This window comes from Rattus norvegicus, chromosome 10 (assembly GCF_036323735.1).
Source record: "Rattus norvegicus strain BN/NHsdMcwi chromosome 10, GRCr8, whole genome shotgun sequence".
NCBI classification, from domain to species: domain Eukaryota; kingdom Metazoa; phylum Chordata; class Mammalia; order Rodentia; family Muridae; genus Rattus; species Rattus norvegicus.
The window spans coordinates 104,427,872-104,451,418 of NC_086028.1; the positions used below are offsets into that span (position 1 = coordinate 104,427,872).

The 23,547-nt window shown below is 51.1% G+C and overlaps 1 protein-coding gene and 2 long non-coding RNA genes across 9 annotated transcripts in view; 1 reads left to right on the forward strand and 2 right to left on the reverse strand.

Annotated features, from left to right (window-relative positions):
- The window catches only part of Rbfox3 (RNA binding fox-1 homolog 3), a 436,924-nt gene that overhangs the window by 208,932 nt on the left and 204,445 nt on the right, over positions 1–23,547 (reverse strand).
- The window catches only part of LOC134480909 (uncharacterized), a 289,699-nt gene that overhangs the window by 83,574 nt on the left and 182,578 nt on the right, over positions 1–23,547 (reverse strand). The gene's annotated exons all lie outside the window — the stretch shown is intronic.
- LOC134480912 (uncharacterized) lies at positions 12,475–16,000 on the forward strand. The gene is made up of 2 exons (XR_010055900.1): positions 12,475–12,805; positions 14,682–16,000. It is a non-coding gene; the product is annotated as an uncharacterized LOC134480912 (long non-coding RNA).

Sequence of the window (23,547 nt, forward strand, 5' to 3'; positions counted from 1 at the left end):
TATTCACATCTCCTTCTTGACACCTGTTCCTCTTCTGTGCGCCACTAGCTGGGCCTCTTGGGGACAGCCTTCCCCACTGTCCAAATGAGTGCCATCTTTAATGTGCAGTGTGTATGTGTGTGCGAAGGAGCAGAAATGTAATAAATGAATGACTGTGGTATTGGGGGGATCAGGTAACAAATGAATGCATGCAGAAGTGAATGAATGAATGAACCAAACCAAAAGGAAGCTTCTACTGTTTCTAGTGTCAGCCTCACCCCATGCAGATGAGCAAGGGCCCTAAAACTCTCAACAGTGGTCCCTGCTCCTGCTACCATGCCCCCACCAGGCCCCTGACACCCTATCTGGGGGAACTTCAGTGTCCTTGCAGGAGACCAGAGTGGGGGTGGGCAGAGGCTCTTCCACATTTGGGATCAGAGGAGAGAGAAAGCTCTGCAGGGACACACAAAACATCTCTCTGTCCATCTCTTCAGCCTCTGACTGCAGAACATGATATCATTGGCTAGCACCCAGCCACAGGGGCATCTACGTGCTGACCACACACTGTCTGTCAGTGGATGGATAGTCTCTCTCCCTCCCTGCCTCTCTCTATCTCTGTCTATCTCTGTCTGCCTGCCTGTCTCTGTCTCTGTTTCCCTGTCTCTCTGTCTGTCTCTGTTTCCCTGTCTCTCTGTCTGTCTCTGTCTGCCTGTCTCTCTGTCTGTCTCTGTCTGCCTGTCTCTCTGTCTGTCTCTGTCTGCCTGTCTCTGTCTGTCTCTGTCTGCCTGTCTCTCTGTCTGTCTCTGTCTGCCTGTCTCTCTGTGTCTGCCTGCCTGTCTCTATGTCTGTTTCTCTCTCTCTGTCTCTTTCTGTCTTTCTGTCTGTCTCTATCTGCCTGCCCACCCCCCCCATCTCCAACACATCTAATAAATGGTGGAACCAGCCCATGCCCCAGCCTAGTCCTCCCAGCCACTGCCCACATGGATTTTGATCACTGTAAGCTTGGAGAGCAGAATTTACAATCATGCTTCCTGTTAGCTCACTGATACCGAATTGGCTACTCATGGCTGCATTTGGATATCGGTGGTCCTGAAGCCTGGGTGTGTGTGTGTGTGTGTGTGTGTGTGTGTGTGTGTGTCTCACACTGCCTGACATTAGTGGGATGTGGGTCTTGAGAGGACTCTGGGGTTCCAGAGCTCAGGAAAGCTGTCGGCACCAAGCACACTGAGTGCAGGAGAGTACCCTGAGACGTTTGGCTTCAGCTTGATGAATGGCCAGTTCTTGCACTTTGAGAAATTAAAACCTTCATGGCTGCCTGGGGATTGAGGCTGGGCAGCCAAGGGTTTTAGCTTAGGTCCTGGCAGCTGCCTCCCACTGGGAGGGACAAGTGGGCAGAAAACTGCACCCACAGACCGCCTGGGCAGGCGAGGACTGAGTGGGGGTTGACAAGGTGAGAAGGGACAGGAAAGAAAGGTGCTGGCCTGCAGGCAGGAGAGGGCAGGACACCCACCTCCCATCCCAGCCTCCAGGCCTGCCCCTCAACAGCCGTTCTTCATGTGCAGGGTCTCTCTGGAGAGCTGTGCCGGTCAGCTCTGACCTTCCCTGGAGTTTCTCAGGCTCAGGCCCAGGAGAATTTCAAGTCCCGGTTATCTCCAGGCCATCTGCAGACAAATCCCCCTCCCACCTTCTCAGGATTCTTACCTTCTTTAGCATGTGATCTAAAGTGGAGCCCGTGATGGCCTTCCCAGAGCTCCCCAGCACTGCCTTCTACCACAGCCTAACTCAGACCACAGGGATAGAGGGGGAAGGGGCCAGGAAGGTGACAAATGTCTCACCTGGGGCCACTTCTCCTGTGGTGATGATTTCTGCTGATGTTTGACAGTCACACCATCCACCCCAATCCCCTCTGAACTTCCTCCATTTAAAGCACTGATAGGCAGATAAAGCAGCAGTCATTCCAACCTGGAATCCCCTCCTGCTTCTCCGGAGGGCTCTGCAGATTGGCCTATGTTCCACACCTTCTCACCCATCACACCCATCCTGGATGGACACTGGCCTCTTGATGTACTGTGGGGGACAGAGACTGGGAAGGACTGCAGAGACTCCCAGCCTCAGATCACCCAGGAACTGGACTCCCCACAGTTCTCCCCACATATCAGGCAGCTCCCCTCTGACAAGCTGCTCCTTTGTCTCATACAGGTGCTCTCAGAGGCTCCCCCAGGAGCTCAGCTCCTGAGACCCTTCCAGACCCTGCAGCCCTGATGCCTCCCACAGAGGCCACCGGTGTGGATCCAGAAGTATCTCTGTTGGCTAAGTTGTTTCCCAAACTGACTAGCACCTGAACCCCCAGAACTCTTGCATGTGAGAAAGCTCACGAGTAAATATGACTTGTGTGTGCATACATGTGTCTATGTGTGCAGGTGTGAGCATGTGCTTGTGTGCACAGGCGTGTGCATATACACAGGGGTGTACCTGTCTATGCATATGTGACTCTGTGAGAGTTCACTGGGACCCCCATCTGAGGCCAACCCCACCTTTAGAGAGGAATAGCCCTTCTCTTTCTTGCAGGACATAATAGAGGCTGGAGGCTGACCTCATTGAAGTAAATGTAAGATAACTTTAGGCAAGGGTTTTTCCCTTGGATTTTCCCAGAAGCCCTGAAATCACTGGGCTCTGCCTGTTTCCCCCTGTTTAGATCCCAGCTGTCTACCAATAATGTCACCTGTCAGGGTTTCCTTTTCACATTGAATGATCCTTTATGGATCCACAGTTCTGTATGTGGCCTGGAAACAAGCAGGTTTCATGAACTCCCCATTCGTCATGAGCAGAGTTGGCAAGAAAAGAGGAGTGTCCCACTCCGGTCTGCCATTCTCCTCTCTCATTGGTTGGAAAACCACCCATGAGCAAAGGCTGCCACGTGGACTGTAGAGTCCTGAGGTCATGTGGTAGGTCGTGTCTGTGGGGTCTTCTCAGGCCTGCAGCCCTGCGGCCCTGGCCTCTGAAGTCAGCATGCACTTCTGCTCTGAGCTCGGCGCCTGACAGCCTGGGTGCACCGTTCACATCCTCCTGCTTTGACTCTTGTTGTCCCGTGGGTCTCTTCACTGCTGGGCTTTAACCTCGAGCTTTATTTTCCCGTGACTATGCGTCGTTATGTGACCTGCACACCCATGTCAGCGAGCATGAGCTTTACCTCTGCTTGGGGTTCCAAGCTACTCCTGAACATGAGTACTTTGATCGGATCCCTGTCTGACATTGCTGGTGGCCCAGCTCACCCTCAGAGAGCCATGTCTGCCACCCGTCCGACATTCAGATAGGAAGTCATCTCTAACTACTTCTACTGTCTTTCTCACACACTGGTTCTCTCAGAGTTGGCTCGGTCCTCTCTCGTCTCGTTGTTCCTTGATTGGACTACTCCATCTACCCTACCCAACACCAAGCCATTTCCTGTTTCCACAGCCTCTGGTAGGTGTTGATCTTGAGTTCATCTGGCCATGGACTCCTCAGAGACCCCCAGGCTGCTGGGACGCCTGGAGTTCCCCCTGCCAAGCTCTGTTCAAAGACATGTGATCCTTGTCAGCACAGCAGGTCCCAGGCCTCCTAAGAGAGTAGAGGTTCCCAGAAGACACGTTCCATGTCAAAATCCTGTCCTCCATCATGTCCTTCATAGGCTGAGCCATAATTAATATGCGCAGCTACTCTCTAGGGTAAGTTTTCTCCGTGTCCTGACCACCATAGCCAACCTTTAACAGCCTGTTCATCTAACCTCCACTGAATGGCTTGGCAGCCACAACTTGTCAGTGTGCAGGAAGCCACAGACCCTCATACCAGCTAAGGTCCCTGGCAGATACTTCAGGGCAAAGAGTGTGTCCTTGCTCACTTAGATCAGTTTTCCAGTACTCATGAAACCATCAGGGTTCCGCTGCACCCAACTGCAGGCTCCGCTGAGACCCAACTATAAACCAATAATCATTCTTAGCAGCCCTGTCCTGCTCTGTGTTCCAGGTCCAACTCAAGTCTAGGTAGGCTGGGAGACTATTTGATGCCTCCACACCTAGCCAGTTACCATCCAAAGGCCAGAGAGGCTGCATCCAGCACCCTCCCAGTGGCCACAGCACAACACAGGTACAATTCTGACTCCCATTAGAAGTCTGTCCAGACTCCTAGGCCAGAGATTGTAGCTTGTAGGGTGGAGTGGGGAGGGCAAGGAACCACGCACCGCTCTCTTCTTTATGCTGCTGAGCAAGGCAGGGAGCAAGCTGAGCACAGCTGGCAAGGAGGTGTTTTGTGATAAATCAATACACTGCCCAGGGTGGGAGACTGAAGGGACAGATAGGGAGCCCCAGCGTACTGGCAAGATGGCAGCTAAGAAACCCACCTGAGCTCCCGAGTCAATAAGGCAGAGTGGGGAGAGAGATGGAGGGGAGGAGTTAGGGAGACACACATGGTGGGGGTGGAAGAAGGGAGGCGGAATGGAGAGAGAGAGAGAGAGAGAGAGAGAGAGAGAGAGAGAGAGAGAGAGAGAGAGCGCACGTGTAAGGGAGGCTGTGGGCTGTGAACCTTCTCTATAGAAGGCACGACCCTCAGAAACCGCATTACACACAGATTACCCCCATGGCCTCGGTATGGGCTGCACCCGTCAATGAGTTTGGGATATGTTTTCTCCTACGGCATTTTCATCAAAGAACGGGAGGCTGCCCACACTGACTCTGTTGCTGCAGCCTCCCGGCGGGCATCATGCATGGCGAGCACTTCACTTTCTTTTGTTCCAGAGACACAGAACTGTTTAATTCTCATCCTTAAATCAATACCTGGTGTCATGTCATCTGAAGCCATTATCTTCACTCCAGATAAAGGAGACAGACAGAGTCACACAGAGAGACAGAAAAACAGGAGAGAGAGGAGAGAGAGAGACACAGAGACAGAGAGACACAGAGAAAGAGAGAGGGGGGAGAGGAGAGAGAGACAGACAGACAGAGACACACACAGAGAGACAGAGGGACAGGAGAGAGAGGTGAGGAGAGACAGAGACACAGATAGAGACAGAGAGACAAGAGAGAGAGGGGGAGGGGGAGAGAGGAGAGACAGAGACAGAGAGACAGAGGGAGAGGAGGACAGAGAGGAGAGGACAGGGGGAGAGAGAGGGGGGACAGAAGAGGAGGAGGAAGAGAGAGAGAGAGAGAGAGAGAGAGAGAGGGAGGAGAGGGAGGGGGGAGGGGAGGAAGAGGGGGAGGGGAGAGACTGAGGGCAGTCTGAATCAGAGAGATGGCACAGCAGAAATCCTCACTTAGGAGACTGCAAGCAAAACCCTTGCCCTGTTCAGAGTCGTTTGACCTGGCATTGTGCTGTTGGCTCAGCAGGTCCCTGCGTCTACAGAAGGACTATGAGGTGAACTACACAAAGAGGGGGAAAGTCCCCAGGAAACGATATGCCAAGACTCCAGAAAGTTGGTTTGACAGTAAGCATCCCTCCAAAGTAGACAGCCCAGCTCATGGATGAGCAGCTGCAAAGACTCCAATCTACGCACGCACGCACGCACGCACGCACGCACGCACGCACGCACGCACGTAGGCATGCACGCACGCATGCGCGCACACAGCCTCTCTAGCCCCCCTCCCCCGGTACTTTCCTCTCTACCCCTGCTTCATGCCCATCTGCCCTCATTCTCTGTCCCACTCTCCTGACTCCATGTCCCCTCTCTTCTCCAGATGTCAAAACATCCTGTCCTGTGAACCGGACTCCATCTCTCCCTGAAGGCTCCCCTCCTGATGGCCAGTGGCTCCCGACGGACCATCTATCCTGCTGCCCTTTCCCGTTGTTCTCTGTCTTTCCCATTGTTTCTTCCTGTTTCCTGCAGGGCTCCTCTTCTGGGATCCTTTCACACACACACTAACCACTTCCTAAATCACAGTCTAGCTCAGTCTGCTCTGCCCAGCTGGGGTTTCCATGCTTGGCTGCCCAGCAGGTGCACATGGAGAGTGGCTGGGCGGCCGGATCACGCCTGCCGGATGCTGCTCCTGCTTTACCGTATCCATCCATCATGGCACTGCCGGTCACTTTAGTGGGGTTTTGAGGCCCTCGTGGCCCTCTCTGCCTCTTCAAAGCACCTGTGCTGTATCTGTTGTGCCTGGAGTCTTGGAATGGTATCCTCAACGCTCAACTCCGTGGCTCCTTTTGTAAGAATCTTCCACCTTCTCAGGTCTTACATATAAACTCTTAACTTTGGGAGACCCTAAGCTCCCCTCGAAGGCACGGCTGTACATGGATAGTATATTTTGTATATTTCTGGAGGCTCTCGGGCAGATCAGATGCTATCTGTGGAGCCCAGGTCTGCAGGATGTTCTGCTCACCAGATGAGTGCCTGGGCTGCTCTGAGATCCGCATCTCCTCTGAACCTCGGCTTCCACATTGTCCAAAGTGGGAGCAGTAACAGGCTCTCTCACAGCATCTGTGGTGATGGATATAAGTGGATGTAAAACCACAGGGAGCATCCTTTGGCCTGGCACATGGCAAATGTGTCTCCTTCCCTACAAGTCCACTCCACATAGACACACACATTAGGCTCTTTAGCTCAATGCCAGGACTTGAGCAGTCCATCCTGTCAACATAGAATGTTCTGTGTGGTGACTCTCACTTTTCTTTACAATGTTACCTTCTCACCCACACCTCGCTGGACTTCAAGGTTCTTGTCCCATCCCTCTGTAGGCTTCTGGGATTATTGACATATCTGCCCTACTATGGGGCCTCTCCCTGAGTGGGTAGCTCCTAGAGGACAGGGAAGATGGCCCCAGCCCCAAAGCTTTGAACTCAGAGATTGCACATAGTGGGTGTTCTCTGTGGATGACTGACGGATGGAGCCAGGGACACTGCATGTGAATTATTTCATGGTGAGGCAGGGGATTGGACAAAGGCCATCCTGTATGCTGGTAAAAGCATGTGTCTTCAGCCATGTGCACAAGTGTCTGTATTTCAGGACCATGGGCATGCACCTGCATACTTTGGGGGGTATGTTTTAGATATGCATATGCATGCCCACATATTTTTCGTGTATATATGTGTAACCATGCATTTTGGAATATGAATGCAAGTGTCTACGTTTTCCAAGCGTGTGCGTATGCTCACATGTTTCAGAGCATTTGTGCACATGTCCACATGCTTTGGGGGGGTGCATATATGTGTGTACATGTGTAGATGTGTGTGTGCATGTATCCACATGTTTTCAGCTGTGTCTGTGTGTCTTTGTGCATGTGTGTGTATCCATGTGTTTCCATGTGTGTTTTAGTCCTTGTTATCATGTGAGTGCCCATGGCCATGTGTTTTCACGTGTTTGTGAGCATGCCTGCGTCTATGTGTGTTTTCAGGTGTATCTATGCTCATGTGTATTCCCATGGCCATGTGTTTTCACGTGTTTGTGAGCATGCCTGCGTCTGTGTGTTTTCAGGTGTATCTATGCTCATGTGTATTCCTGTGTCCATGTGTTTTCACATGTTTGTGAGCATGCCTGCATCCATGTATGTTTTCAGGTATGTCTGCATGTTTTCAGGTCTGTGGCCTGCTGCTGTTATTAGCATCTCGTGTGGCCCTGACCCGAGCCCTGTTTCTGTGTCACCAAACCCACATGGCAATGGGAGGGCAGGGCTCCCAGTGCACAGAGCCAAGTGTGCGGTTTCACACAGTCAGGACCCCCTCCAGTTCTCCATCCTGTGCTCCAGGCCCTCCAATAAGCTTCCAGCCCCTGCAGGGAGCCTCTATGCTGCTCCCTCAACTTGTCTCCTGCGCCCACCTTCCCTGTGGTCCTGCAGCTCTCAGCCTGAGGCCCCTTGCTAGAGCCAGCCCTGAGCGTCACACAGCCTGTGGCTGTTTCTGCACCTTAGATGCCTCCATCCAGTGTTGGGTTCCCAGAATTCCCCCCCTTTCGGCTTCCCATCCTTACCCTGATCTTATAAACACAGCAGCTCACAGCTTCCCATGACCATGGCGCTCCCTGCCTGGCGTTCTGATGACATCCCCTCTACCAGTCTCTCCCAGAGTCCATATGCCCCACCCACAATCTCGCTCTGTAATAACTCCATTTCTTAAACTCCAGAAATGGACTGTGGCGGAAGTTCGGGTCTAGTGTGGGAGACCAAGCAGGGCGACATGTTCTTGAAGTAGAATTTCCATGTGAGCCTAGGGCCTGCAACACCCAGTGCCACCATGGGCTCCCCCTTGCATTAGGACTGTCCCTTGCAGCAGGCTCCCAGAGGAAGTGGCTCCCCCACCAAAGCCAGGACAAGGGGTGCCTTTGAAGGAGGAGACACACACAGTGAATAACAATGGAGACCCTCCAGAGCGTGGGGGCTTTTATTGGTGGCTGACAGCCTTCAGGAGGCAATTAAAAGGCGCAATAAAAAAGTGAAGTGCTCATATTTCAAGACTCTCGCACCTCAGGCCTGAGAGCTGCACCCTCCTGCTTCTCCCCAGACCTGCTCGGGGCTAGGACTTCTCCAAGGAAAGACTATGCTTACTTGACAAAGAAGGGGAGTAACTGCTGGGACAGTGACAAATCCCTAAGAGCCTCCCTCACATCCCTGGCTCCGTGCTCACCCTCAGAACCCTGGCAGCAGAGCCAATGCTCACCCTCAGAACCCTGGCAGCAGAGCCAACGTGTTTCTGCACTCTCAGGAGTTCACAGTGGAGTGCATGCGCAGGGCAGATAGCCAAGATGATTCACACCCCCTAGAGAAGGACAGGAGTAGAGGCCCGCCATGAGCACGTGGAGAAGGGGGAGGGGAATAGGGAGAGAAGGGACAAAGGGTGAAGAGGGTGAGAGCAAGAGAGGACATGAGTGCAAGAGAGCAAGAGCGAGGAGGGGGCAAGCAGCCCCTTTTATAGAGTCAGGCGGCTGTTGCCAGGTAACTGTGGGGCGGAGCTTAGACAGAATGCTACCCCCACCCCCCACGCCTCATTCAGAGAAAATAAAACTACCCTGTATGTGTCCCTCACATCTTTTACCACAGACATCTTCCAGCGCCCCAAAGAAATGGGCCTTCTCTCCGATACCCTAGCTACAGCCTACAGCGGTTGACCAAGGGACGCACTGACCCGGCCTTGCATGTGGCTGTTGTCTGTGGCTCTGCAGCCTACAGAGGCTCTGTTATGGAGGGAGACAGCCTCTCTATTTCCAGAGTTTGTGAGGCTCCTACATTCTGTGGAGGTTCTGAGAGGTTGTGGTGAGCCCTCCTCTGGTCCTGCGCTACTAGGCTCGCTGGAGTCCCTGGCTTCCATGTGGTTGCCTCAGAATTTACTCTATGGGAGACTCTCGCTCCATCTGCCCTAGTTTCCCACGACCACCCTCACCTGGGGGGATGAAATGTATCACCCAGAGCAGAATCGATGAGCACTTTATCTACCACTGCCTCTGAACCTAAGATTGCTAAGTCCCTACTGGATGAGCTATGGAGGGAAAAGAGGAAGAAGAATGAGAAGCTCTTATCTCCGCACTGGGAAGAAGAGTTCCAATGGCTGCCACTCTCCCTCTCTGCCCTGAAGATGAATAAGGAGCCAGCACGAGCTGGCTTCCATCCATGCGTCCTACTGTAGCTCTTGGGATAGTCTAGCTTGTGGTGGTACGGTTAGAGTTGGCAGCAGAACTGCTGGTTAAGAGGAAATAGGGATCCGGTCCCATGAACCCCGGAGCTTCTGGGAACGCACACTCTTTTTCCTACTGAGGCTAGAGAATCTGTTTGCATGAAAGCTTTCAAAGTTGCTGGGCTGGGCTTGCGGTTCTAAGTGAGCATTGCCTGCAGCTGGAGCACACAGGCCTCTGCAGGGAAGAAGGGCTCGTGCTTGACCTCGGGCCCCTGCGGGAGTTCTGGGAGACCCCAGTAATCACAGCCTCTGGGTTGCGCGGGGAGCTGCTGACTTCTAGGTCTGAGGTTGGGCCTGGGGATTTGTTTTTTGAACAATCTTCCAGATGACCCTGACGCTGCCACTGTGGAAGCCAGGGTTTGGGAAGGAAGGCTCAGGTGGAGGCTCCACCCTACTCCAGCACACCCCTTCCCTGGGCTTTCCAGTGGAACCACCACTTCTGGCAAGCACTCTGTCTCAGGCCTATGGCCTCAGCTCTCCCTAACTCTTGTGTGAGCTTAAACAAACCACCCAAGTCTCTTCCCTTCTTTTTTAGCTCATGTCTGTGTGTCTATGAGGTTGGTCTGAACAAGCAGGTGAGTCTTTCCAAGGTGCTGCTTCCTCTGGGTCCCAGAGGGCTGAAGAGAGGGAGGAGCCAACACCAGGTGTAGGCAGCCAGCAGGAAGCAGAGCCCTATTTGCAGCCCGGTCTCCCGGCTCCCGGCTCCTGCTGCTACTAAACTTCTCAGCACTCTGGAATGTTCTAGAGCCGGGCAGCCAGTGCCTACCATAAGCCCTGTTTTCTTGAAAACCAATCGGATACATGCTCCTTCCTGGGTAGGGTCTCACTGAGGGGCATCCTGAGCTTCCCCAGGCCCCTCAGCATCTGTGTAAGGCCTCAGTGCCACTCCCTCTATTGGAAAACATGACCTCAGTGCATCCTCGTGTGTGGGAAAACTGACAGGGGCTGAGTGACTCAAGACAAGCCCAGTGTCTGATGCAGACCTGGCACTCAGCATCCCTGAGACACCAGCTCTTGCAGTTTTCTGTGACAGCCTGACTTGATTTGATGAATGGAATCCCCCAAAAGAGAAAAAGATGAAAACATCTGTAAGGAACATCTGGATTCTGCCGTGAATCACAACAGCCAATTCCTCAGAGTCAGCATGCTGGGGAGGGCTGGGGAAGGGGTGTTCAGAAACGATTGCAGAATTCAAGTGGGAGGATGCCCCTGGTATCTCTGCTTCCTGCAACAGAGTCACTCAGAACAGTGCACCCCTGGCTTCATCTGGGTGGCTGAGCAGCAGGGGACGATCCCTCCTGCCACTAGAGTAATTATAGCCTCTGGGCTTTGTCTAGTGGTTTGCAAAAAAGTTATTTGGGCAAAGTGGTCAAGTGTGGGGTCTGTGTGTTTAGTATACCCACAGAAACACTGCTATGGCTGCACAGACAGCACAGGAATATAACATGTATACAGCCATTCTATGTGTGCAACCTGGTCCTTTACACAGGGGTGTGGATGTATATTCATAATCAGCCATGACTGTTGGAAGGCATAGTACACAGACACATGTGTGAACAGTCATACATGCACTGGCACACAGGCATGAACTTACATATATGCAAACATTCATGCATGCACATACACACAGACAAGCATGGGCTCATGTGTGTGGACATTCACGCATGCACACACACACAGCCATGGGCTCACATGTGTGAACATTCACACATGCACACACACAGAACCATGGACTCATGAGTGTGTGCATTCACAGGAACACTGTAGAACTCCCAGAGTTTGCAGCCTGCTTTCCTTTTCCTTTTTCAGCCTGAGCATCACCGACTGCTCCACACTTTCCTGTTAACAGATCTACCCCACCTCTGCTTGTTCCGTGTAAACTTTGTGATTGTGTGTGTCTGTGTGCGTGCGTGCATGCGTGCGTGCACACTTCTGTGCGCCAGGGATCAAATTATCAGGGCAAGGTGGAAGACTGTACTGTTGGGAGCTGAATTTGGGGGCTGGAACACTGCTGGGGTCCAGATGGCTATCTTATGTCCCATATTTACTGTGTCCTCCATTAGATGGGGTTGAGGATCCATCTTTAAGCTCAGGGATGCCCACAAGCACGACTGTCATTTACACACCATACATGGTGCAGGGCCCAGGGTGCCTCTTTCTCCATCTCCTCTGAGTTCTGGGTTCTTGGTAGGCTTTAGGAAGGAAGGCCTGTCTGCACTCACAAATAATACCCCTCCCCCCTCAGACTCGACCCCAGGGCATGACCCCAGACTGTACCCCCAGGACACAGGAAAACTTCTCTGCTGCTGGCTGCCCCCAGCTGTCCCAATGTGACCCGGGTGAGATCTTTCCAACCACTTCATTTTTTTATTTTGTACGTGTTCACAGCACTTTCCCCTCTCACTCCTCTCTCTGGCAGGTAAGTTAAAAATAAAATGTACAGGGAAAAGAATTTACCAGATGCACTCTTAGCCACAGGCCATCGACTGCGCTGTTTAGTTGGGACTTCGGGGGGCCCTGCTCCCCACGGGAAGGAGAGTCAGTGCACCCTCACACTGAGTAATTCTTGCTAGCCTGTGGCAGATAGATCGTGCTTCTGGGCTGGACAGGCCTGGGGGATGAATAGCAAATTTACAGATGAAGACGCTGAAGTCTTGAGGTCAGTGGGCTGCCTCAGTCTTCTGCCTCGCTGCCTCTCCCAGGCTGTCCCCCAGGAAGCAGGGCTGTGAAGAGTCTGGACTCCACAGAAGGAAAGTGGAAGAGATGTGAGACCTCGTGGTGAGACCTCGGGAGACCTCGAGAGACCTCGGGAGATCTCGAGAGACCTCGGGAGACCTCGGGAGATCTCGAGAGACCTCGAGAGATCTCGGGAGAGCTCGAGAGACTCGGGAGACCTCGGAAGACCTCGGGAGACCTCGGGAGACCTCCGGACAGAGGAAGACTATCCCCCCAGATCGCTTCCCCCCTCGGCGGGCAGCACCCCATTCCTCTGAGGTGCCCATCGAAGCTGTCAGCCACCATCACAGACTGCCAGGAACATGTGCTTCCCTAACCTCATTGTGCAGCTCGTGTCAGGACCTTCTCTTTATCGTTTTCGTCGTGTGTAATATTCATCACACCGGTTTATTTATGGGGCCCTCGTTGGGAAGTTATTTTTCAGGCCTGGTGAATAAAACATTAGACTTTGCGTCTTGACGGGGTGAGTGGTGGAGTCTCTAATGTCAGCCTGGCGAACCACCCTTTTTCTTTTTCCCAACGACTGCATTTTTAGAGAAATTTATTTGTCTTTTGTAGGGCTTTTATTGTTGGCTTCCCCCCCCTCCCCCCTCTCTCCTCTGGCTGTTGGGTGTTGGTCGGTGGCAGAATTGTTTCTTTCTGATTGAATGAGGAGCCTCCACTTGCTGAAAAGTGTTGCCTGCTAATCAGGAGACAGAGAACGGGAGTCCTGCGACCCAGGAGAGGAGAGCTCCGGGATGAACAGCACAGGGTCTTCTCTCAGGTCTGGGGTCTGACATGTGGGCACGTAGGTGCCAGAGAAGGGGGCACTCCATCCTGTGAGTAGCAGAGAGACCCGGATGCTGGTGCTTGTGGGTAAATATGGGGACAGGTTTGCAGCTCCAGCGAGATGGCTCAGGGGATAAATAGGAGTGTCTCAACAAAACAAAACACAGGTGTCAGCCTCAAGCGAACTCCAGACGATCAGAGAATCCCTCTTTACAGTCCAGAAAAGGAGCGCAAAATGCCTGAGTTTACACAGGCCGCTGTGTCTCCATCATCCTGGGGTAAATCTGAATGTGGAATCCTATACGTGATCTTAAGACTTTTATTGAATAAAAGAAAGGAGAGAGAGAGAGAGAGAGAGAGAGAGAGAAGAGAAGAGAAGAGAAGAGAGAGAAGGAGGAAGGAGAGAGAGAAGGAGAGAGGGGACAAGGGAAAGAGAGAGGGGAAGGAAGGAGGAAGGGGGAGGGAAAGAGGAAGGGGGAAGGAAGGAGGGAGGAGGGAGGGATGTTAGTCCTACCACAAGGTACACATCCAGTAGTCACAGAATGAGTGTGCTGAGGCAGCTGCAGCCCATGCCTGTTGCAGCTAAGACATGGACATCAGCTAAGAAGTGGATAAAAACCAACTTATACAGTAGAGGGCTAGTCAGCCATGGGGAAGGACGGGATCCTATCATGACTGAGATGGTTTCAGAAAGATAAAGCTGAGTGTTCTCGTGTACTAAAGTCTTTACCACGAAGAAGCAGGTTCCAGAATAGAGGTGAGCACAGCTCAGGAAGGGCATAGGGAAGAGGGAAAGATGGAGGGAGGGTGGCTGATGGAGCCTTGGAGAGGAGGAATATTGAGTGGCTCCCATACAATGGCATAAGGGGGTGTCACACCATCAGTTGGACATTTCAAAATGGCCGGTGGAAGAATCTTGAACTTTTCCAACACAAAGAGCCGCTCACGTCTGGGGTGATGGATGTGCTGGCTTCTCAGATGACTACTGCTGCGCTGTGTATGTGTTGAAATGCCACGCTGTCCCCTAAATGCATAAGTTTGTCAATTAAAAGTAAAAATAAATAAATAAACAAATGGGGGGAGGGAGGGAGACAGGAAGGGGAGGGAGAAGGCAATGGTGTTTACACTGACAGCTACTCAAACCTTGGGGCTGGAAAGGTGGCTCCGTGGGTGAAAGAGCTGACTGTGCAAGCAAGAGGACCTGAATTTGGATCCTCAGTGCCCGTATTTAAAACAAGAATTAGTCATGGCAACATAGACCTGAAACTCCAGCTTCTGGCTGAAGGAAGCAGAGACGGGATTGCTGGGGGTGGCAGTTTGCCTGGATAGCTGAGAACCAGCTCCAATTTCATCACGAGACCTGTCCCAAGGGAATGAGGAAGAGACAGGAGAGGCAAAAATTCAGGGTCCTCCTCTGGTCTCCTGATCTCCATACTTAAGCTCAAAGGTGTGTGCATCTGCATCACATGTGTGCACATATGTGTGCAACATACACATGCATGCTTGCATGTACACATGTACACACACACAGACGCATACATTCTCAATTTCTGTTTCTTTATCTTTTCTAGAAACCAAGGGATAAACTTCAAGAACCACTTTTCAGCAAGACTCCAGAGAGACGGCTCAGCAGTTAAGAGCTGTTCCTGAGAGAACCCCAGTTCACTTCCCAGAACTGACATGGAGGCTCCCGATCAGCCGTCAGTCCAGTCCTAGAACCTTCAGTCCAGCTGTCAGTCCAGTCTAAAGCCTTCTCCTGAGCTCTGAGAACACCAGACAGACACACGGTGCAGACATGTGCAGTCGAGACACCCAGGCTCCAGCATTGTGAGCTAAGTGGTGATCCCAGTCACTACAGTGGCCACTCACTGTGGCCTGTCCTTTGGTAAGAGGGCTGAGTACAAAGCCATCCCTTTCTTGTGGGAGCCCCTGATGTGTGTCCCTACCAACAGCAGGACCTGGTGCTCCCTCCAGAGGGAGGAGAGCCTGCTGGTTAGTTTTCTAGGCACAATCACTACAAGTTCAAGGGCACCTGCGTCTCTCCTCGGATTCTCCAGGAGACTCAGTGCCCCTTGGGTTTTCCATACATCAACAAGATAATGACCTCAGTGCTCCCTGTAGTGGTTTGAATAGGTTTGGCCCCCATACACTCACTGTCCGAATGCTTGGCCCACAGGGAGTGATACTATTAGGAGGTGTGGCCTTGTTGGAATAGGTGTGGCCTTGTTGGAGGAAGTGTGTTGCTGTAGGGGAGGGCTTTGAAAGGGTTCTCCTGGCTTCCTTCTGATTAAGATGGAGAACTGCAGGCTTTGCCTGCCTGTATTGTAAGCTGCCATGATTCCCACCATGCTCTGTAAGCCAACTCCAGTTAAATGCCGTCCTTTATAAGGGTTGCCTTGGTCACAGTCTGTCTTCACAGCAATGGAGACCCTAACTAAGCCAGTCCCCAAACCCCACCAGGCAAGTGCTACCTGTCCATCTCATATCCAACTCTGAGAGAAGCCGACCCTGGGAACCTGGACACTGTGGCTTTCTGAGCCACTCTGCAAGGTTCCCACTCAAGATCTGCTTGGGTGGGGCCATGCATCTAAGCACTGTCCCTCCATGGCTCTTTGGAGGAGTGCAAGGAGTGCAAGGAAAGGTGCTCCAGTTCATCACCATCTACAGCAAAAACACTTGTGCAAGCATCAAGTTTCTTCTCCAAGACAGTTGGGACGTTAGTCTAGAGACTGTTGTGAGCCTAGTCGGAGGCGGGCAAAGGCTTGAATACCAGGATGTTCACATGGTCAGGTGAACGCACCCAGGAACCTGGCTCTGACAACTTTGCCTGCACACTTCTGGGACCAGGATCTAATGTAGGGATGCAAATACACTGCTAATTTTAAAAACATTTCCTTGATTTTAGTTTTCTTTAGCTACTTAACTTGAATCTAGAGTGTCAGGAAGGCCATCAGAGGGTCCTTTATCCCAACCGCTTTTGCACATCCTCCAGGCACATGAACTGCAGCAGAACCCAGAACAACTGAGTGTCTCTCTGGACACCCCCACCTGGCGGGGAGTTTACTCTCTTTTTGCACCCTCTTCTTTGTCTAGCCCCATAGTCATTTTCCCACAGAAGATGGCCCACATTGTCATCTGTCATTGGTCCTTGAGCCCAATTCCATCCTCCACACCATTCCACCAAAACTCTTCCAGAGGTAACCTTTGACCTGACTGGACTGCTGAGATCACAGAACGGCTGACCCGGTCCCTGCACTTCACTGAGCACTTCACCTTCTGCTGGAAGGAATTTCTTATCCTCTGGGGCAGCTCTAATGACTGCCTTTTGTCTTGGGGCCAACTCCTCTCTGCCTGCCTGACCCTAAAGGCTGGAGTCCCCAGTTTAGTTGCCCTTATGAGCTGGGGTGCCAACTATACTCTGGTGTAAACTCTGCAGAAACCCTGGCTCCTTGGAATACCTCCTTATGTTAGAGGTCACTTTCCTCTCTGAGAGAAGCTGTGCTGGGATCCCCAGCATGCAGGGTGCTGCCCAGTCATCTTCAGGGAAACGTTCAAAAAGTCTGCTAATACCAGGGTCTCCGTGCCTACCTTACATGGCTCCCATGAGTAAGAAGCTTGGTGCTGCCCTAGTGGTATACAGAATGCATGCTCATGACCTCCCCATGGCCATGGTAGGAGACATGGACGCCAATTAGTTGTGTATGGAGACTACAAGGTATAGTGTGGTGGTGGCACTGTGTTGGGAGTAAAAAGTGAGAAGTGAGTGTGGTTTCAGGTGTGAAAAGCAGCCGTGGGTGTGTCACATGGCCAGAGGTGTGGCATGTGACTACAGGCACTGCTTGTCCCAAAGTCAGAGGTGGCAGCAGCTGAGAAAAGCCACAGCAACCTGACATCCCCCCATAATTGTTCTTGACTGCTGTGCTTGGCCACCCTTGGCGCAACTCAAACTCTGACCTGTCACTTGATCTGACAGCTCACTCCTCTGGATGGCTTTAGAAGCCCAGGTTAAGCATTAGAACAGTCACAGTTCTTCAAACAGAATTTGTCCAGAGCCTGCACCTTTCTCCCACTTCTCCTTCTAGTCCCAACTGCTCCTTCTGGGCCCTTCATCCAGGACATGGGATCTTCCAGGTTCCTGGCTGACAACTTCTGGTATGAAGGTCTCCCTTGCTTTGTTTCTCCTGGGTTCGGTTCACAAGCAAAGCCAGCAGGTACACCCTGGCTTCCTGTGGTCCCAGCATCTACAGCTGGCATCCCCTGCTCTGGTGACGACAGGTTTCCAGTCTGTCCCCACCTCTAACACATGCTCTGACCAGCAGCGAACTCCCACGTGGTGCCTGCGTGCTCTCCTCTTTGGCACAGTGGGCTAATAAAATAAATGGAGGAAACAAAGCAGTGCCTACTGGCACCCCATCTCCCCCATTCCTGGGGGGGGCCATGCCCACCATAGATCCCACTACCATGATGTTCTGTACAAACCCATGGAGGCAAGTGACCATGGACTGCAATCTCTGAAAACATCAGCCAAAAAAAAAAAAAAAAAGAAATCATCCCTCCCTTCAGAGGTTCTGAGAGGAGTTTTGTTACAGAAGAGAGGAGGAATCTAGCTGGTAGAGCAAAGGACTTCATACAGGCTGGGTTTGGGTGGGTGTCCGGGGACATGTAAACACTATCACACTGTCACAGAGGGCAGTTATGTCTTCCTGTATATCTGTGTGCTTCCTATCACACATGCTCCCCAGCCACCACCCCCCAACCTGGTCACCACAGATCCCTCTGCCGGTTCTGTATTTCAGTCGTCCATGCTTGGTGTGCTCAATGCTTTGAAAGCTGCTTGGCAGATCCCCCTGAGTCCTTGGCGTGGGCTCCTCTATGCTACGAGATGACGGTAGAGGGGCTTAGGAAGGGATCAGAAGTGAAGGCAGCAAGGACCGTACCTGGGCAGTGCCTGGCACATTCTGAAGTCTGCTCAGTCACATGGGTAGCCCCAAGACACCTGCTATTCCCACTATTCCCAGATGTGCAGTACCCCCTCCTTCCCATGGTGGGGTTAATGTCTATGTGTCATTACTAATCATTAGTATAATTATTTTTAGTTCTGCAGACATGCCCCGTGTTTCTGCAAGGTATCCTTGATCCTCTGAAAGTAAAATTAAAGGATGTAATTATCTCATTTCAGAGAGAACTGGGCTTGGCTCATCATCACCTAATGGTCCTCTCCCTCCCCTACAGCAGGATTATTAATGGGTGCTCATGCTAATAGACCACCCCTTTAATGAGGGCTCTTCCCTTCCCACGTCACCCCTTGTGTCTCCAAATGGGATCATTCTGACTCAGGGATTCCATGTCTCTGTCATCTGGAACATTACCCATGATCCTTCACTTTATTTTTTTTTTTTAGGAGGAAATATTCCAAGGATGGTCACAAGGTACTATGGGGAAGGGAGCAGTGATGCTCAACCTTCTCGGTCAACTTAATGGGATTTGGAATCACCAAGGAAATACCAGCCTGTGTGTCTATGAGGGTGTTTCCAGAGAGCTTGGCTGAGGAGGGAAGGCCCACCCCAAATGTGAACACTGGCTTCCCACTGGCCAGGGTCACCAATGGAATAAAACAAGATGCACTGAGAGCCATTTCAAATAGAAAGCAAAGAGGGGGCTGGGGCACGGCTCGGTCAGCAGAAGGGCTGCCTGTATGCACACGTGCAAGCAATCTCCAGGCCAACAGCAAAATGAACCCAAATCACACTGAATTCAGCGGTAGGATTGAATAAGTGCTTGGGAAACTCGGGTTTCTTCCTGAAGGCTTACAGGAGATAAGATAATAAACAAACACAAGGTGAGAGGCTGTGTTAGGAGGAATAGCAAAAGAATAGTTTTCACAGCCCAGGAAAAGGCTTTCAAGGGTCCTCACTGAGGTCCCCACCCCACCCGGCCACTCCTGTCTGAGTGATGCCCAGGCATATCAAAAGGACCTTGGCAACTGGCTCGTTGCCTGAGAAGCATGGGTCTAAAGTGCCCACCTAGCATTGACAATGGAGACATGGTAATGACATGGGAAGGGCATGCCCACCACTCCCGTGGCATTTGCACTCTGACCCAGCACCATGTTGGCCCCAGATCCTCTATGGCTGCTGGTCACAAGTGTCCTGCACAGGTGGCATGGACGCTGACCTATAAATGTCCACTAACATTCCTAAAACTCAAAGGCAAGCCAGCTCTCTCCTGCACACCCAGTGTGTGTGTGTGTGTGTGTGTGTGTGTGTGTGTGTGTGTGTGTGGTGTATGCATGTAAATGTATGTGTGTGAGTGTGTGTGAAGGTGTGTGTTTGTGTTTATGTGTGTGGGTGTGTATGTAGGTGTGTGTATGTGTGTGAAGGTGATGTGTTCGTGTAACAGTGTGTGTATGTGTGTATGTGTGTTTGTGTGTTTATAGGTGTAGGTGTGTGTGTGAGTGTATGTGAGGGAGGGTGTGTGTTTGTGTTTATGTGTGTGGGTGTGTATGTAGGTGTGTGAAGGTGATGTGTTCATGTAACAGTGTGTGTATGTGTGTTTGTGTGTTTATAGGTGTAGGTGTGTGTGTGAGTGTATGTGAGGGTGTGTGTTTGTGTTTATGTGTGTGGGTGTATATGTAGGTGTGTGTATGTGTGTGAAGGTGATGTGTTCGTGTAACAGCATGTGTATGTGTGTTTGTGTGTGTGTTTACAGGAGTGTATATATGAGTGTACGTGTGTGAAGGTGTGTCTGGGTAAAGATGTGTATGTTAGTGTGTGTGTGTGTGTGTGTGTGTGTGTGTGTGTGTGTATAAAAATTTGCAGGCAACCCATACTCACTGTCGTGGAAAGAGAATCATGTGAAATTGCTCCAAATGAGACAAAGTGTAAATACTAGGTAGGAAAGAAAAATTTGATCCTAGTGTTTAAATAACACACACACACACACACACACACACACACACACACACACACACAAATTCCACTGGAGCAAAAGGATGAAAGCTGGAAGAGGCATGTGGTTGATCTCCATTGCTAACTCGATGAAGTCCCAAATCCTGGAGACACTGGGACGTGTGTCTGTGAGAGATTTTTGATTTCAGGGAAGACCCATCCTGAATGTGGGCAGCACTGTCCCAGCGACAGGAGTCTTTAACTGAGTAAGAAGGGAGCTGAGCGCCAGCCAGCGTTAGTGTCTCTGATTCCTGACTACAGATGCAGTGTGAGCAACTGCTTCAGGTTTCTGCTGCTGGGATTTCCCCGCCATGATGGACTGCATCCCCGAACTGTGAGCCAAGAAAACCCTTTCTTTCTTAGGTTGCATTTGTCAGGCATTTTGTCACAACAGCAAAAAATGCAATAGCTCGCCATCCTCCGTGACTCATACCTTTAATTTCAGCACTCAGGAGGGGAGGCAGAGGCAGAAGGGGCAGAGGAATCTGTGAGTTCGAGACCCTGGTCTCTGTAGGGAGTTCCAGGCCAGCCAGGGCTACAGAGGTAGACCCTGTCTTAAAAGAGAGAAAGAGAAAGAAAACAACAAGTACCAAACCTTTGTCGTGAATTTGAAAACACATGGAGGGGAACAGTGAATGCAGCAGGTTCTTTGGCTTTCTCAATTGTTTGTTTTTTAACTCTCAGCTTTTCAAATCAATAAAAGTGTGATCAAGGACTTTTATTTTTATACTGTTGGGTTCCACCATTTCACCCCTGTATTTTATTTAATTTATTTTTCTTTGTAATGTCTATAGGCTATATCTTAAGCAAGATAGAATTTCATGAGGATGGACGGTCAGGGTGTGTGTGTGTGTGTGTGTGTGTGTGTGTGTGTGTGTGTGTGTCTGAGCTAGACACACTCACTCTTCCTAGTGCCTCCCTCAGCAGCCTGCACATCCCTCTTTTACCTTTACCTCTCCCCCACTCCCACAGTCAGGGAGATCTTACTTCCACAACACACATACTTTCCCTCCCCACATCCAGCTCCCTCATTGCTCCAGCTCTAGCTACACAATTGTGGTGGTTTGAATAGGTTTAGTCCCCATAGATTCATGCATTTGAATGCCTGGCCCATGGGAAGTTGCACTAATGGATGTAGCATTATTGGAGGGGGTGTGACCTTGTTGAAGGATGTGCTTCACTGTGTAGGAGGCTTTGAGGTCTCTAAGTTAGGCTCCACCCAGTGTGGGATTAGAGCCGCCTCCTAGCTGCCTGCAGCAGACAGTCTCCTGCCTGCCTTTGCATCAAATGTAGAACTCTCAGCTCCTTCTCCAGCACCATGTCTGCCTAGGTGCTGCCATGCTTCCTGCTATAATGATACTGGACTGAACTTCTGAAACTGTAAACCAGTCCCAATTAAATGTTGTCCCTTATAAGAGTAGCCTTGGCCCGAGTGTCTCTTCACAGTAATGACTAAATACTAAAACAACAATGTTCCCACTACCCCTTTGGCCATTCAGTTACACTTCAGGCTCCCCAGAGTCTCATGTGACACTACTGTACTATCCACCATCAGCAAGGACAAGCTTGGGACCAGGGGAAAAGATTGTCCTTGGCTCTTGTCCCTAGGTATCCCAAGGTTGTTACAGCAGGTGGCCAGAAGGTAGCCCAAAGCCTGTTGGGCGCCGGCATCTCCCCTCCTGCTCAAACTCTACAGCTCAGCCCTAGAGGGATGGAACTTGGCAGTTTCTATGGGTGGGCTTGCTACTTACTTTCCCAGTTGCTTATCTTATTGCAACAAAGTAACTGATCAAAGCAGCTTAGGGAACCCGTTCCCATTCACTCTACAAACATCCACAGAGGCTGGGCAGGAAGAAGTGACTTGGCTAAAGGAAGCCCAAGGTCACACTGCCCACCTGAGGCTACATGCGTTAGCAAATAAAAACACAAGAGGCTGGATTAAATTTTAATTTAAAATTCAAACAAACAATTCAAGTGCATCCTGTAGGCGGCATACTTATGCTAAAAACTACTGATGGTTCTTCTGAATTTCATGGTTATTAGGGTATGTATATTTATGTAGCAATCCAGTCTTCTGGGAGCCTTCAAATCCCAAAGGACATACTTGGCTGCAGGCCAGGAGCCAACCCTGAGGATAGGGATGGTGTGTGTCCTGGGATACATAGACACACACACATACAGACAGACAGACACACACACACACACACACACACACACACACACACACACACACACACGTATACTGTATGTAGATAGAAATAGCCCTGACATGGACTTTTGAAATCAAAGCTCACTCCCCCAATGACACACCTCTTCCAATAAGGTCAAACATACTAATCCTTCCCAAACAGTTCCACTCCCTGGTAACTACTGAGCTGTAACTATGGGAGCCTATGAGGCTCATTCCTGCTGGAACTGCCACACTGTTGACATTTTCTCATAGAAGAAGGAAATGGGTAGGTATATACACACAATGTCTACCTCATAAGGTCCCAAACCAGAGTTCACTCTAGGGAACTGCTGAGGTATTTGGCTTCTTAACTGAGCGTGGTTTGGTGGTTAATGCCAAGAACATAGGTGTCCCTGGCATTCTCCTTTTCCCAGCCTATATGTTCCAGCCTTCTTGAGACACAGAGGCCGTATGCTATTAGGGCAGAAGTGTGTACACATGACTGGGGGAGGGCAGCTGGAAACTCAGGTGAGGGTACAATGACCCTCTCCACCCCTTTCTTCTGTGAGAAACTGTTAGCAATGTGGTGATGTGCATGAGAACGACCCTCACAGACTTTTACAGTTGCATGTATAGTCAGAACTGTGTGGGAAGATTAGTAGGTTTGGACCTAATTGGGAGAGGTCAGTGGGAGCAGACTTTGAAAGACCATGTCAGGCCCAGTCTCCTCACCCTCTTGTCTCTGTCTCCCCTTCCCCAGGGATGATTAGGATGTAAAGCTCTCAGCTACTGCTCCAGCGTCAAGCCTCCCTGCATGCTGCCATGACCCCTGCCATGACAATCAAGGGCTAACCTTCTGAATACATAGGCTGGCTCCCAGTCAAATGTTTTCTTTTGTAAGCATCTCCTTGGCCGTCGCATGTCTTCACAGCAATAATCAGGGACTAAGATAACAACAATCCAGAAGCCCCAAAGTAAGTGACTCTTCCAAGTAGGCAGAACAGATCTGAAGAGCTCGGTGGCTATTTTACAGCAGCGTATGGGCACCTCCCACTTGCCCGCTTCAGTTATGCGCACTGCAGGCGAGTTACATCTGCAGAGCCTCAACAACACCTGATGGAGAAGGCAGCACCATAATCCCCAACCTGGATCACTGGACTGTGCCCTCCACTGCCTGCCTGGCCTCGATGCACCTCAGCTAAGAAGTCACTTCAAAGACAAAGGAGTCGGATGGGTGACAGTTTCACTGGGGGATCAAGAGACAGGTGCGAAGACCTGGCAGGTGTCAGGCTCTGAGGATGCTTCCTTCATCCTTTTGGA